Source organism: Lampetra planeri, chromosome 46 (genome assembly GCF_965212315.1).
Source record: "Lampetra planeri chromosome 46, kcLamPlan1.2.h2, whole genome shotgun sequence".
Classification (NCBI taxonomy): domain Eukaryota; kingdom Metazoa; phylum Chordata; class Hyperoartia; order Petromyzontiformes; family Petromyzontidae; genus Lampetra; species Lampetra planeri.
Window position 1 is genome coordinate 4,566,859 of NC_136152.1, and position 14,687 is coordinate 4,581,545.

Below are 14,687 nucleotides of genomic sequence, written 5' to 3' on the forward strand. Positions count from 1 at the left end.
AGCTTGCACACAGTCGCGCTCACACACAGAGCTTGCACACAGCATCGCTCACACAGAGGCTTTGCTCACACAGAGCTTGCACACAGATGCTTTCCTTCTGCGCCGCTGCCCTTGCCTACGTTCCCTCAGACCCACTCACTCGTCCGATCCGGGCAGGGGGATCAACCATCACCCGCCCGTCGACTCGTCCCTGCCTTGAGCGGCAGCGGCGAGATGTCTTCACCTTGGTCCCAGAACCAGAACTCCCGTTCCGCTCTCACACACCCCCTTATATCCTCCTCCCAATTATCCAGCTCCTCCCTTGTGTCTCTTTAGGGCCCGGCAGGCTGGCGCCTGTCAGGCCATCAGTCACTCCTCATCGCACGTCTCCCTGGCGACACCTCCAGTGCCAGTGTACGACCCCGGACCGACCCCGTCTGCAACCGAATGTCCCATTAAAGAGGTGGCGGTTTGCACGTGCAACCTTACGTTACACACGCGCACCTGCCTGCCCTCGGTTGCCCTCGGGCACCAGTGCGTACTCCGTATTTTACCACACTACACATGTAAGGTTTGCTACTGAGGCTAAAATCAGTGTCATCATGCTCATATGAATGCAAATTTAGAAAGAATACTCAATAATTATTTTAATTGGGAAGCATAACAATTGTCGCCCCCTGCTGCTCGAACTTGGCATGACCATCCTGAAATCGTCTTGAAAGTAGATGAGGCTTAGGTAAGCGAGTATAATAATTGTGAAGGAAATGTTGCAAAATAAAATTATTGATCACATTTAATGAAAGGTTCGTGATCCAGCCCTGTCTGTCTCTCTTACCCATCTGTTTCATCATCACTCATAATGAAAAGAGTTTGGAGGAACAAGGTTCACTATTAAATGGATTACTGGGCAGATCTAACGCAGCAAACAGGGTCAGTGTGGACACCAGCCACTCCAGTCTTCAAAACCAGTAAACATGTGCATCCATTTCCTATGAGCAAACCTTCACTATTCCACTCAAGTCACCAGGCCATTCTAATTCATCCCCACTAAAGAGCTTCAATTTTAAGGCCAAGGACTAAAGGGCATCATGATCAATTCCAATGATGCAATTCCACTGCACTTCCACTTCCTTCCGTTACCCTGCAAGGTTCTTGCAGTGGCATCATCACCACAATCTGGCTTTACATCTTTCCCCAAGTTACTGACATCTGGGTGCCATTCTGGATTTGAAGTTTTCGTGATTGCAAGGATCCATACTTTTTGGTTCTTTTATTATATTATTATTTTTTCACCGACGTGACTTTAGCGAAAGAACCAAAGAGTTATGGGTGCCACTTCAATGCCTATATTAATAAACTGTTCTCATCCATCCTGCACGTGTCTCACCCATTGCAACGCTCTCTTATGTTAAATACTTTTTTCTGTGTTCTTTTCCAAATTCTAAGTTGCTTATTTCATCTCTTAATGAAACATATCAATTTACGTGGCCTCAGACTGCATCTAGCCTGGCACATACATCATGGGCAGTTTGGTTGTGAGCAACAGCATTTGTACCTGGTTGTGTCTTTACATTAGGAGGTGGATAAACATTGTTCCTTTCCTTCACTTTGATTGGAAAATCAATACAAAGCCATGTTCTGCTTCTCAGGTTTTTTTTATGTGTTCCATGCTCTGGTCTGAATTATTTATAAAATTTCAATTTTAGTCTGTGCTTTGCTATAAATAGTGCGTTAATTAGCTGCACACTAAGCCGATAATACTATTTTCTGTGGTTTTAGTTGCCTCTGCACATCCACAATTTTTTCGGCACATATGCACAACCTGATAATCATAGCCTTCAATTAAACTTTGTAGGAAAATAAGAATTATTAGATTTTTAGACTGTGCCTACACACTGTGGCGTCTAAAAGCACTTTATATCACATCTCATCTCAGCACATTTGAAAGGGCTCCCTAGTGGCAGCTGTCTCTGTGTGCACAAGGTGACTTTGCACCTGGCCTCAAATGGGTATTCCTCTGCCAGTAGGGGACAGTGGTTGCTTTATATCTAATCCTAATTGAATAATTTGTAGTTAGTGTTTTAATTTGGACCCTGATACCGGCACATGATGGCCTCCTCTTGCAATTATGTCAAGGTATCTTGAACATCCGCTGTGAAGCCGATGGCGCAAATTATCATGCTTTTTACACCTGCAGTAAAAATCATGGCGGCCGTTGGATGCGGACCATGAACCTGTGAAACAAGCAGCGGATGTGCTACCGCTAGGACATGTCGCCACCCAAGATTGGTGATATTTGTTCATGATGAAGTTATTAAATTCAAAATATGTCCCTGCTTAAGTGTTTAGGATGCATTAATTTCCGTGGGTGCCTTAAGTGATGAAATTCCACATTCACGATGGTGTGGGGTTAAAGCTCTTTTCACAAATTGATAATCGTATTGGCCCCTAAGAGATTATGAGTTTATTCGATCCCTGACCATGGTTTGAACTGACATCCTTACTGATTTTGAATTGAGTGCTCTTATGAAAGTGCCACCCAGCCGGGTATATAACAATTAAATTTGGCTCCAGGAGCCATAGTTTCAGAACACTTTCTATCGTTTTTAAATAATGTTTTTGTTTTATTGATGTCACTAAAATATATACATGGTTCAGCCAATTATGGTCCTGTGCTTTTTTAAAATCACAGGTGGTGCATATTATGTGCATGTGTCACTTACACAGAACATTTAGCAGTGAGGCTCCCAACTCACAATTGGAAGGTGTGATGAGTTAAAAGTCTCAGTTGTGGGTAGACTTGGCTCTTATTTTCTTTGGTTAATAACATGACTCCCATGTAGAAAGTCAACAGTATTTATATTCTTGGTTCTTTCGGTAAAGTCACATATAAAAAAAAAAGGTTTTCCCCCATTATTTTATTATTTCCCTTCTTCGTGACTTTACCGAAAGAACTAATAATATGAATCCCTGCAATCACGAAAGCTTTCAATCAAAATTCAACAGTATTTGTTCCTATGAAGGAGTTTGCCCTGACGACATAGGTCTGTGAAATTCCCATCACTGGCAGAGAACTGACAATGGAGATGAACTCTGCCCCTCATTAGATTGAGCATGGAAAAGCTTTTAATTTATATACAGTAGTTCAAATTTAAGTGGACACATAAAATGGTACAAAAACATTTAAGCATTTATTTTGTGCCATCATGATGCCTGAATAGAGAACATCGTATGTACTGAACCTTACGAAATCACATTGAATGTGCCCAATATTGTCAGATCTTGGAAGCTAAGCAAATTTGAGCCAGGTTAGTATGGTAATGGGAGACTGCCAAGATTGTACGCTTATTCTGTGAGGTGGCTTGTAGATGTGTGTGGGTTGTATCCCCTCGTGTGTTACCCCCTCATGTGTGTGGGTTTTATTTGGTACTCTGGTTTCCTCCCACATGCAAAACACGTATTAGTGGAATTGGCTAAACATCCCGATGTAGGACCCTTCAGCCCCAGGTGAGGTTTTCTTTGGTACTCCAAGTACATTATTATAATTAACACCCGAGAACCTAAAGTAATATCAGATCGGTGCCCACAATCTATACCCGTGATCTCTGGTGCCATCTCACTGCTCTGACACTGGCATGGCATTATCTCCCAGAGCCACCCAGCCACCTCCACGGATGAGCAATAATTGATGAGGGGAGTGGAGGGCACCAGTAAGGGGCCTAATCCAGTATACTTCCGGCCACGTTGTGTGAGCGCAGTGCTTGGCGTTTTCCTAAATATAGCATCTGCTTTGCGAAGGTTAATCCCATCGCACAGCTGGCTGGGGTGTGGGGCGGGCAGGCAAGTGGGAGAGTGGGGATGGAGGGGGATGCATGTGCAATCCGAGGATTGATAAAGAGCATGGAAGAGAGGGCTATGACGTGCATAATAATCCATGGACCCAGACTAAATATTTCACTTCTGGATAGCCACCTCAATGGGCAAAGAACAAGTGGCACTAATTAAATTGTATTGGCCACGTAAAATTACGTTCGTACAACTAACGTTTGCCACTTCAGGTTGTGCTACCAATTTCCGCTCTGGATCTGTCAGGCCTTGGGGGAAATGGGGGTGTGTGCAGAGTGTGTGGCGTGTTGAGTAAATAATCTGAATTGCAGGGTGCCACCTTACCTAATCAAAATAATGCATCATATCACTGTCTCATAAAAACACGGAGAGTCAGCAAATAAAGTTGCTATACCAAGCATTTCCAGATTGGACATTGTAAAATTGAGGCTGATTTTCATCTTGAATTGAGATTAATAAAGTGCCTACTTACAGCTCTACCCTGTTCCGGCCCTGATTAAAGTAAAAACTAGTAAACGCTTATTGAGTATATACTCTAGTTTGGGTTCAATATGAATTCAATTTACAAAATTTTGCTAGTCCACTGCTGGATGAAACCCTGTCCATGCCATGTTGTTCAAGGGGGCCTGTTTACCCATACTTCACCATGCTGGTTAGTGTGGATTGGTGAAGTGAGTGCCCAAGACCGTATCAAATTTCATTCACCACTGGTGTTTGCTGTCTTTAGGAATCAATCGAACCCATGTTGATGGGTTCATAGTGCAGTGTGCTCATGACTGTCACTGGTCCATCCTGGTGGGAGAGGGGGGAGTCAGCTGTATTTAATAATTAATCCCGAAGTATACTGAATGAGTGTTTTCATGTAGCAGGAAACCAGAGTATCTGAGGAGAACCCATGCATATGAGAGGATAACATTCAAAGAACCTCACAGATGAATGGTTAAGGTGAGCGTTCGGTATTAAATAGGGCTTTATGTGAGGATTGGAGTCAAGAGTTATGATTCCCAGTATATAATAGGGGTTAGAGTTAGAATTCGGGTGTGATTTCGGGTTATAAGTAATGTTTGGGTTGCAGTTAGAACTAGAGTTACTTTTAAGTTTAGGATGAAATTGTACTGTTGGATAGTCAGGAATTATTTTCATATTCAATATTATAAATACAATCCCGTGAGAGCCCACTGATACAGAAAGTACCTATGTGGTTTGCAATAGCTATTATATTTTTTTGTGATTTCAAATGAATTTATTATTTTCACAGTTTACAAAGTGTTAAGTTTAAAATGTAACTGTCATGGCAGTGCTGCCCCCTTTGGTAGTTAATTAACAACCTGTTCACAGCCAACATAACAAAATCTGGCTTTAGCACTTATTCAGGCACTTTCATTTCCAAAACTATGATATATAATTCTCCGATTTCGAAATGTTTGATAATTTTTAATGTAATTACATGACAAAAATCACAGACTTGCAAAGCTTAGAAGTCAAACTCTATGTAGATGAATGAACATTGGGTTGGTCCTTATCTCCAGTGATGGAAATACCTTTTTCACATATGAGGGTCATTCTCTCCACAATAGGGCCACTTGTGACATCCAACAAAGTGGCTACTCATTGACCATAAAGGGATGATGGGTTGAGTCAAAATCCGACCAGTATGTGAACTGGAAACCTTCCAATTATTAGAGTTAAGTACTCCAATAACAGCACATTTGAGCTCCGTAGAAGTAACTGAAACAATCCCTTTTAATTTGCTGTCTATGACCAAATCACCCAGAATACATCCGTTCTCATCAGGTCTTGAAAAATGAGCATGATTGAGCCGAGATAGTGCTTGGATGGTTGACCACCATGCACTTGTCATGGGGCTGTGGGACTAAGTGATGGGCAGCAGAGGGCGGTTCAGAAACATCTTTGCTGTTTTGGTATAAAACACCATTTATATGCAGATGATACACAGATTTATATCAGTTTCAGTCAATCTGATATCAATCCAACTTCCACTCTGTCTTCCTGTTTGATCGCAGTTGCCGACTGGCTCGCGGCAAATTTTCTTCAAATGAATAATGCTAAAGCTCAAGTTCGCTTAGTTGGAAGAAAATCCCTTCGAAGCGTTATCACTGTACTGTTAGTCTGCTTGACTCTGATCTTCATGTCAGTCAACAGGCACGGATTCTTGACGAACTTATATTTTTCTTCTCACATTTCCTTTATGTGCAAACTGATTATTTCCATCTCCTTAACTTCTCGTATCTGTAACTGTTTCTCCGATATGGCTGCATTAACAATTATTTATGCCTTTGTTACCTACAGGCTAGACTATTGCAATTCTCTGTTATATGGTCTTCACTTGTATCTTATCCAACGTGTACAATATGTGCAGAATGCTGTCATCCTATTACACCCATCTTACGATCCCTCCACTCGCTACCTATTCAGTCCAGAATAACTTTCAAGACTGCTCTGACTGTTTCTACAATTCTTCATGAGCTAGCCCCTGCCTATCTTTCTCCACTCATTTCAGTTTATTCCCCACCTCAGGTTCTCCGCTCTGCTTCACGAGGTTTCATGTCCACCCCAAAAATTAAACACAAATTAATTGGTGGACGAGCATTCACATATACAGCCCCCACAGTCTGGAACACTCTCCCACTACACATCTGAAAAATGAAATCATTTAACTTATTCAAATCTGAACTAAAGGCCAATGTATTTGTCCTGACATCGGCTGGAAAGTAGGCATTATAAATCTCAATTTATATTATTGTCAAACTGGCTCTTAACTTTTTGGCCACTCCACCATCTCTCCAGGAAAGGTTCTCCAAAATCCGGCGAAATGTTGGGATTGTGGTCTGGGGTATGGAGACTGAACGGATTTATTTATTTATATTTATTTTCTCTCCGATAATTATTTTTTCTTGTTATGTGTATATTTTTCCTCATTATTTATGTATTCATTTCTTTTGCTAAGTAGTGGGGTTTTGTTTTTGTATTATGTGTATGGAACTGGATAATTGCTGTGCAGCGTTGAGGGATCCAATTGCATGAATGACGCTGTCTAAAATGAAATTATTATGATTTATTGACCTTGGTCCTGTGTAGAATCAGTGATTCTGACTTGGCTGCTTAAGAGCCTTCCTATCCCCCTGTCTTGTGCCGATGCAGCCAGCTTCACTGGCATTTGCCACACGGTGGCGCCACATTTATGCTGCGGAGCCAGCATTGTGCCCTCAGGTTATGGGTAGGGGGAGTAGGAAGGGCAAGACGATACTGAATGAACCGGTCCGGGGCATAGTGTATACCTGCCAGCCCATTATCAGTGCCTATCTTATTACAGACCAATTCAGACCTTATTGGTCACCCCGTGTCCTTATAAATCTCAACGTTCATCCTTCAAAGTACCATCATAAAGGAGAAACACAAACAAATAGACAAACACATTTTTTGCCCATATTGAAACGGCTGTCTGCTGTATGGACCTGAGAACTAAATTTCCCGTTACAATAATACGGGTAAACCGTATGGGTTGACAGATATGATAGTGGTTTCCATGGAGTCTATGTGCATGTTTGTAACTAATTTGTGTGAAGTGTGTATATCTTTATTATCAAATTGTGTGTGCGTTTGGGAATGTGTGTCATGTGGTTTGTAGCTATATACTGTAATGTGTTGTACAAGGCCAGGAGTAATAGTTGCTTAAATTAGCTATTGCGCCAGATGTCGGCAAGTCTAACTTGCCAAGTTTTAACGGCGCAAACTTTATTTATTTAATTGGAAAATGTCACCTGAATAAATCTTTATCGAACACCTCGTTTGCAAGGGTGTCCACGGCCTCAATTGACACAACATAATAAACAAGTCAAGGCACATGAAAACATTTTAAATCTATAGCAAACCCTTGTTAATTCGACACATGGGGCTCTCGCCTTGCCGAATTATCCAATATTCCGAATGATGAACAGTGGTACTCCCCAGTGCCTCCTGCCCCACAACGCGAACGTTAACGCCAGCTGCACGCTCCTTGTTCGACCACTTGTACACTGCACTCTCCAAGTCAACAAACTTTGTGGCCTTGATCCTCTTCTGTACCTTTTTGGAGCTGCTAGGATCCACCATACGCATTGACACACGCATGCATCAATTCTATCCAACACTTTGGATTTGTCTCGCAGACTAAGCGATTTATACTTCACCCCCTTACTTCTACTTCTTAATGTAGATGTAGACGACATTTCTGAGGATTGGATGGCACAGAGTGCATTAACAAGGTCAAGTCCAAAGCAACGTGTCTGCACCAACCCTCACAATGCGCGCCGCCACGAGACCGAGTCTTTGTTTTGGTCGGCGCGTGGCGTCGCTCCACGTGTACGCCGAAATTGTACCATTCGGTATGGCAATTCGGCTCATGGCGAATTACTAATACTAAATAAAAAGCTATGTATACACCGCGGCCGTACCAGAGGACGCCAAAAGTCCTGGTCTAACACCGTTTGAGACTAGGCTGTCTCTGTTGTGGACCAATCCGTTTCAAAGACAATGCATATATTATCAGTGTTTTTTGTTTGCATTCTGACCACAAGCATTGTGGCTAATGCAGACATGATTCCTTGTTAAAGGTTTCAGTTTGGTGTTTTAACATCTTAACACCGTCTTCTTGGTTCTTTCAGTAAAGTCACGTAGAAGGGAAGTATTTCGATTTAAAGCTTTCGTGACTGCAGGGATTCATCTTCTTGGTTCTTTCGGTAAAGTCACGTAGAAGGGAAGTAATAAAATAATAAAAATAAAACATAATAAAACAATTCTCACGACGTTTCGGCCACAACGCAAGCAGCCATCCTCAGGCGAAGAATGAAACACCCCAAGCTTGGAGCGTATATTTAAGCTGGGTTAGAGGGGGGGGAGGTGGGAAGAAGAGCGCCTAAACAAAATAATTTGCATATCAAGAGGAATTCAGCATATGGAAAATGCGTAGGAGGTGGGCGGGGGGGGGTTCCAAATCAATACTATGCCCGTGCATTATGCAGGATTAGCAGCATCAAAGGGGGGGGGGGGAAGGGGGGGGAGCATTAACAAAGGAAAGGAATGTTAATAGTATGTAGCTGTAGTTACTAAACAACCACGTAAAAAACTACAGTATAAACTGCATGACAAACTAAAGTATAAACTACATAGCATCATCAGTAAACTTACTATACTCTACAATAAGCTGAGTTACTAACAGTAAGTAATACATGAAAAATTCTACGTTGTAAAAAATTATATAATATGCTTCCATCTAAACTTTATTCTCTTACATCACACGCGTCTATACCGTACTATATACTTCCATAGGCAAAACCAACATTAAATTACATACTGTATTGCTATAAACCACCCTATACCTTATACATTTTTAATATAACACTATGTATTATTCTACCCACCCTAATGTGTATCAAAATGGTTTATTACGTCCTTCCAGTGATTGCTAAGCCAGAATCCATCTTCTCGGTTAAAATTGTCTCTGTGTTTGTAAATGTGGATCGCCTCATGTACGAATCTCTCATGATAGCCAGATGGCTTGCAGAGAACCTCTGTCTTGGAGAAGTCAATGTCATGTGAGCCCACTGAGTTGTAACAGTGATCTGCCACGGCTGAGGTGTTTGTCCTACAGTGTTTCAGGTCAGCTTTATGTTCACGGATGCGGTCCGAGACATGTCGTTTGGTTTCCCCAATGTAACTGCTACCACAGAGGCAACTTAGTTTGTAGACACCAGGGTACTGTATGTCTGGAACCACATCTTTTACAGACGGTACCAGATCACGGATTTTATGTACTGTGTTGAATCGGACCTGGATCTTGTGTTTAATCAGGATTTTGGAGATCTTTTTTGTGACCCCAGCAATGTAGGGTAAGGTGATGGTCTTGAAAGGCTCCTCAACAGGATCCTTCTTGGTGGTTGGAGTGATGGCTTTGCGGATTGTGTAGTCGGAGTAACCATTAGCCTTAAGAGCTTGGCGTACGTGTTTGAGTTCACTGGAAATGTGTTCATGGTCGGAGACTCTATATCATAGAGCCCAATGCATCTCCGACCATGAACACATTTCCAGTGAACTCAAACACGTACGCCAAGCTCTTAAGGCTAATGGTTACTCCGACTACACAATCCGCAAAGCCATCACTCCAACCACCAAGAAGGATCCTGTTGAGGAGCCTTTCAAGACCATCACCTTACCCTACATTGCTGGGGTCACAAAAAAGATCTCCAAAATCCTGATTAAACACAAGATCCAGGTCCGATTCAACACAGTACATAAAATCCGTGATCTGGTACCGTCTGTAAAAGATGTGGTTCCAGACATACAGTACCCTGGTGTCTACAAACTAAGTTGCCTCTGTGGTAGCAGTTACATTGGGGAAACCAAACGACATGTCTCGGACCGCATCCGTGAACATAAAGCTGACCTGAAACACTGTAGGACAAACACCTCAGCCGTGGCAGATCACTGTTACAACTCAGTGGGCTCACATGACATTGACTTCTCCAAGACAGAGGTTCTCTGCAAGCCATCTGGCTATCATGAGAGATTCGTACATGAGGCGATCCACATTTACAAACACAGAGACAATTTTAACCGAGAAGATGGATTCTGGCTTAGCAATCACTGGAAGGACGTAATAAACCATTTTGATACACATTAGGGTGGGTAGAATAATACATAGTGTTATATTAAAAATGTATAAGGTATAGGGTGGTTTATAGCAATACAGTATGTAATTTAATGTTGGTTTTGCCTATGGAAGTATATAGTACGGTATAGACGCGTGTGATGTAAGAGAATAAAGTTTAGATGGAAGCATATTATATAATTTTTTACAACGTAGAATTTTTCATGTATTACTTACTGTTAGTAACTCAGCTTATTGTAGAGTATAGTAAGTTTACTGATGATGCTATGTAGTTTATACTTTAGTTTGTCATGCAGTTTATACTGTAGTTTTTTACGTGGTTGTTTAGTAACTACAGCTACATACTATTAACATTCCTTTCCTTTGTTAATGCTCCCCCCCTTCCCCCCCCCCCCTTTGATGCTGCTAATCCTGCATAATGCACGGGCATAGTATTGATTTGGAACCCCCCCCCGCCCACCTCCTACGCATTTTCCATATGCTGAATTCCTCTTGATATGCAAATTATTTTGTTTAGGCGCTCTTCTTCCCACCTCCCCCCCCTCTAACCCAGCTTAAATATACGCTCCAAGCTTGGGGTGTTTCATTCTTCGCCTGAGGATGGCTGCTTGCGTTGTGGCCGAAACGTCGTGAGAATTGTTTTATTATGTTTTATTTTTATTATTTTATTACTTCCCTTCTACGTGACTTTACCGAAAGAACCAAGAAGAAGAAGGGAAGTAATAAAATAATAAAAATAAAACATTATAAAATAATTCTCACGACGTTTCGGCCACAACGCAAGCAGCCGTCCTCAGGTTGTGGCCAAAACGTCGTGAGAATTGTTTTATTATGTTTTATTATTATTTTATTACTTCCCTTCTACGTGACTTTACCGAAAGAACCAAGAAGATGAATCCCTGCAGTCACGAAAGCTTTAAATCGAAATTTTAACACCGGTTTTGTTGCCAGAAAAAAGGGGGAAAACCTATTATCTTATAGAGTATGCATTATCCAATGCATATATCACCCAATGATTATAGTGTCTGCTAATGATCAACTCGTTATTAATTGTTATTAATTAATAACAAAGTTATTAAATGTGTGGAGTGAAAAACCAAACGTTAGGAAAGTTGCTCATAACCAAACACTGAATCGGCACCACTATTAGCCTTGGTGCAAAATCTGGGGTTTGGACACTTGCAATTAGACCAGGTGGTCAAGTGTAGCAAGTCTCATTTCAATCAGAAATAACACAATTATATTACATTTTATTTGTAATTTAATTTTACAGAAGAAACCTTCATTTTTTATTTTGATTGCCATGTGATTAACACTTTTTGCAGGGCATGTGAAAGTCTGTATCACAGAGTAGATCATTGGACAATGAAGGGACTTGGGAAGTAGTTGGAGTGATGCTGTAATTTGAGGCCATGAACTGACTCGTGGTGATGTTACATGTTCTCTCTGAGGTCTTCGAATGGAATTTATTTTCGTAACCTACTGAAGACATGATTAGTATGTCATCAAAAGACAATGTAATCATGGTGTTCACTTTTGGTATTGTTTTAGTCAGCATTTTGCATGCATTCCAAAGATATTGTTGTGGACAATAAAAAAAAATGTGTACTCGAGGCATTACACCAAAAAACATGCACTGCTTCAGAAAAAATGAATGTGCTGTGTGCTGTCGTTTAAAAATAGCCTCGATTTGCACGGTGTTTTATTCAGCCCAGCAGGTGGCAGACTCTGATGAAGTGGGATGTTTGTTTTATGGGCTCGAGCGCTGTGCCTGTGCTATTAACCCAGTGACCCGAGTTCGATTGCAAAACACGGCTAACATCAGTGGCAAGTGATATCACAACCAGGGCTGCCCCCTCCCTTTCTTTACGAACCCACACTGACCAACATAAGAAAATACACCCACCAGTATGACCACCACGGAGATGAAGTGATGAGAGAAGGCTCGTGCACAAGAGTGAGATGGATTGCGGCGTCGTAACAGCGCGACGGATGCCAATGGCATTGAGAGGCCTTCATCCAGAAGTGGATACAACATGGATCATTATTTGTTATTTTGTCTGTTCTACGTGTCCGATGTTGGTGTGTCTGTGCGTTTTTTAAATTCATACCACTTTGTAGGAGGCCGTTTTTGACCAAGTTACCGAGAATGCTCTCAACCTCGTCAGATTTGTGCTTCGATGGGCGACTATAATGCACAAACAGATTGTCATAACGCTGCGCATCTGCGTTGTGGGCAACAGAGGACGTTGCAGCAAAGTGTATTGTTGTACTGTACTTGTATGCTTCCACGTCTATGCTGCCTGCCTTCACAAACCTGCGCTGACCAATGTGGTGTACAGCCCTTCTGTCAATCACCTGCTCAATGGATTGACAAACGGGCTCTATATACATGTAGAACTGGCAAAAAGAATCGTGATTTATGCAGATGTATTGCACTTGCCAATAACATTTGATAACCCATCAGAATTAGTTTAACAAGCCTTAGGACAACTGTAGAATGACACTAATTTCCCTGAGGTATAACAGGCTGAGTAAACCCCCAGAGAAGGATTTAATTAGCACATTTCCTTTTTGAGTCAAAGTGCTCTTGCAAACCACAGCATATCCTTCCAGATTTGTGCTTTTCAGGGTATTTTATTTAAAGTAACTTTAATCTAAGCAATTACTTCGTCAACTTTTTGGCTGTGGTATTTGAACCAAGGAACCTATACAACGCTTGGGCTAAGACAATGGCCACTTGGTCTTGTAGCCAGTGTTAAAGCTCTTATTAGTTACGCACAGATGGAAGAAAGCTTGGCCCATTTCATTAACCCCAATAATTGCTGTTCTTCATGAATGAATACGTTTTTATGTTTATTCAGCGCTAGTATTTTGAAATATTTAAACAACAGTAGTTATGTACCATACCACGTGATGAGCGTGTTCTTTCTGTGTTTTTAACATGAGTGAAATGCAGTGGAAATATTTTTTTTTACGTTAAGGGCATAACCCTGCTCTGTCCTGTTTACAGAAATGTATCGATGTTTTGCCATAAACAGGGTCACCCATCCACAGTTGATTGAGGTATTTTTTCCCAAAATAGAGGTTTTTGTGAGTTGGATTGCATGAATAGAAATGTGTCGTGAAATTTGCCACCACCCAACAGTCAGTATGGTTTGTCATGAACAAAACATGCCAATTAGTTACTAGTTCAGCACACCAGCGTGTTGGAGAGTAATCCCACAACATTTACAATTCGAATACTGTGATGTTTCGCCAGAAATGACAACCAGCCTCATCAGGCGACAGTCAGCATTGTGTGTGGAGGAATCCTCCTGTTTCAGTCTTAAATAGAGGGGTGAATATGATGTCGTCACTTGTGAGCCAAACAGATGCGAAGACCAGAGGGGGGTTAACCTCGTCATGTAAATTCCATAATCAACGTTTTTGGGTTTAGATCGCGTTATTTATAAATGTGTCGTAACCCTCCACCACCCGACACGGCCATTCAGTAAAAAAAATGTCACGTTGACAAAAGACAAATAGTTCACTGCTTTAGCCCACCGGTGTGTTGAAGTGTGAAACCACAACATTTACAATTTTTGAGTACGACGTTTCGCTGGTAATTGCATCCAGCATCATCAATTCCCCAGAATGGTGAAGCCTACGTGTTAAAATGTAAATTCCAATTGACATCTATGATTAGTTGGGTTACTCACAGTTAGTCAACATAAATTATTTCGTTTTTGCCTGTTTAACAACACGTAGGTTTTTGCGACCATAGACATGCAATCACTGTCTAATCGCTTGCACATGTCACCATACGTCAATGTTGATTAATTGCGAGCAGCCACTCATAGTTATTGTGATTTTTGGGGCCCAAAAACAGTATAATGTACACACATAATGGGATTACGCATTGCAGCATCGCCCCTTACTTGAAAGTTTGCATGCTCCTCATACAGAAAGTGTTGGGGCTCATTGAGGCTGTTTTAGGCAAACTAGCGTAACAATAATTTGTTAGGGTGCATCTAGAACCTAGAGTGGAGTTTTGTTGTACAAATCATATGGAAAATAATAAGAATGATAAATAGTGGGTTGAGATATTAACAGCTGAATTCATACTCATTGGTTCTTTCGGTAAAGCGACGTAGGTAGAAAAAATAATAGATCACGACGTTTCGATCGCAACACAAGCAACCGTCTTCAGGTG

The 14,687-nt window shown here is 41.4% G+C and overlaps 1 protein-coding gene across 2 annotated transcripts in view; it reads left to right on the plus strand.

Annotated features, from left to right (window-relative positions):
* LOC144733342 (cAMP-dependent protein kinase catalytic subunit alpha) overlaps positions 1 to 14,687 on the plus strand; it is a 71,426-nt gene that overhangs the window by 21,180 nt on the left and 35,559 nt on the right. The gene's annotated exons all lie outside the window — the stretch shown is intronic.